Source organism: Geospiza fortis, unplaced genomic scaffold (genome assembly GCF_000277835.1).
Source record: "Geospiza fortis unplaced genomic scaffold, GeoFor_1.0 scaffold183, whole genome shotgun sequence".
NCBI lineage: Eukaryota > Metazoa > Chordata > Aves > Passeriformes > Thraupidae > Geospiza > Geospiza fortis.
The window spans coordinates 1,005,211-1,007,659 of record NW_005054447.1 but is presented as its reverse complement, the minus strand read 5'-3'; positions in this window follow the sequence as shown (position 1 = coordinate 1,007,659).

Here is a 2,449-nt window from a genome sequence, read left to right as displayed (position 1 = left end):
CTCTGCCCCTGCCTGCTCCCACTTCACTCCCGGACAGCTTTTCTCAGCTGTCTTGGCAGCGCCTGACCCGGCAGCACATGAGCCCTGGGCCCCCAGAGGCTGGGCCACTCCTGAGTGCTTAATGGAAAAGAAACGAGTGCTTTTTCTTCAAAGATTTACCACGTATAAATGTATGAGAGTATTAAAGGCAACAATTAACTTTATTGGAAACTTTATATTCTCCAGCCTCATTAGAACTGCCAACAAGATCTATTATTAGTATTACTATGCAGATAATGTAATAAAAAGGGTATTTAAAGTGGATACTTTTGCACTGAAATAAAATAGCTTTTCTCTGGCGCTCTTTCTGCCTCTCCCTTCTGCCCTGCGCTGCATCAGAGACCTGGACCGAGCCCCGAATCCTTTTCAATCTCTTTTCCCAAAGTCCCAGGCAGCTCAGTGCCCCGGGAAGGAGCCCAGAGCTGCAGCCCTGCTCCCATCGTGCCCTCACTGCTGGAATCAGTGCAGGTGAGAGTCACCGAGCTGGAGCAGGAGGAGGAAGAGGAGGAGGAGGATGAGCTGCTGAAATTATGCTGCACAGCGACCTCACAGCACAGGTTCAGGTCTAGAAACTGTCAAGTTTCTTTAAATAGCCCCAAGTACTCATTAAAACAGCAGGGACAGAACAAAGGACTGACATGTTTTTGCCAAAGATGACCCTGATAACCCAAAAATATTGTGTGTGGGCAGCTGGAAGGGGAGTGAGGGAGGTTAAGGAAGCGCTCGGTGGCGTTTGGCTTTTTGCAGCAAATCTGGGAGTTTTGGAGGGAAAAAGACACATTTCATCAGCCTGTTTATTTAATGAATGCCCTGGTTCTGCAGGGAAACGTGTCAACAGAGAATTCCTCCTGGCCAAAGTGGCTCCAGAGCCTGGTCTGGCTGCCCGGAGGGACAGTTAATGATGCTGATTTCTTTCCTACATTTAATCTCTCACCTCTCCCACAGGTTGGAAAAACCCCAGGGAGCAGAGGGTGGTGCCTTGCTCAGCACCCAGCTGGGGACCCAGAGAATCCATCAGAGCTGGCTGGAAGGGAGAACTGCAATGAGCAGCAACATTTCAGCTGCCATCAGCATCCAAGGAGCCCCTGCACGCAGTGAGAGGTGCTGGGGGACATGGACCATGGATTCCATCATCATCAAAGAGAATTTGTTTCATTTGTGGGTTTAAATTTCCAATAGCTGTTGGAGCAGAGCTGCTCTCGGCTCTCAGCCACTCTATTCACACCCTGCTTCAGCACCAGTCCCTGGGGCAGGGGATCCAAATGTCATTTAAACAAGCTCATCTCAGCTTCCTTCCCTGATATTTGTGCAGGGCAGGGGCAGGACAGCTCTGCCTCAGGCCTGGCTTCCACCCATCCTGGGATGTGCTCAGCACCCTCCATCCCTGCAGGCAGAGAGCCCTGGGGTGCCCTGGGGGAGCCCTGGGGGTGCCCTGGGGTGCCAGGACAGCAGGGCACAGGGCACTGGGTTTGGCTCCGGGGTCCAGGATGGGCAGTTCATCCCTCTACCCTCTTGCCCAGTGCCAAGGCTGGATGTGGCAGCTCCTCCCTGAGCAGCTCCAGCTCCCTCCGCTTTCCATCACCTTTATTACACCCTGCAGCCTAATTAACAGAGAGGAGCCAAAGGACCTGAAAGCAATGATTGCAATAAATAATCGCTTGGCCACCGTGGAGTTCATATCCCACCAGGCTCTCCTCCTGGCCTAGGAAGGAATGGCAGAGAGGGAAGGGAAATGAAGCCTTGCAGTGAGGTGTGGAGCAGTGCCTGGGGGAGCAGCCCTGCTCCAGCAGCTTCTGCCCCTTCCCACCTCGCTGCCTCCCCAAAACCTTGGCAGGCTTTGACTCAGCATCCAGGGTCTAGGATTTAGGGATGGTCCTGAAAACTGAAATGTTGTGAAAATTGTGTGTGTCAGCTCATCTGTTCCAGAGGGAACAGGACTGCCGCATCTCAGACTGCCACTGCTCTCTGCTTCTCAGGGCAGACGGCAGCTCCCAGCACAGTGGGTCCTGTCCCACATCCACGGGAACATCCATGGGAACATCCCAGGAACATCCATGGGAACATCCACGGGAACATCCATGGGAACATCCATGGGAACATCCATGGGAACATCCCAGGAACATCCACGGGAACATCCACGGGAACATCCACGGGAACATCCATGGGAACATCCATGGGAACATCCATGGGAACATCCCCAGGAACATCCACGGGAACATCCATGGGAACATCCATGGGAACATCCCCAGGAACATCCATGGGAACATCCATGGGAACATCCACGGGAACATCCATGGGAACATCCCCAGGAACATCCACGGGAACATCCACAGCTCAGAGAAGGAGCAGCGCTGGGATCTCTGTTCTGCTGAGGACAAGTGCTCTGTGAGACCCCATCCCACCTCCTCCT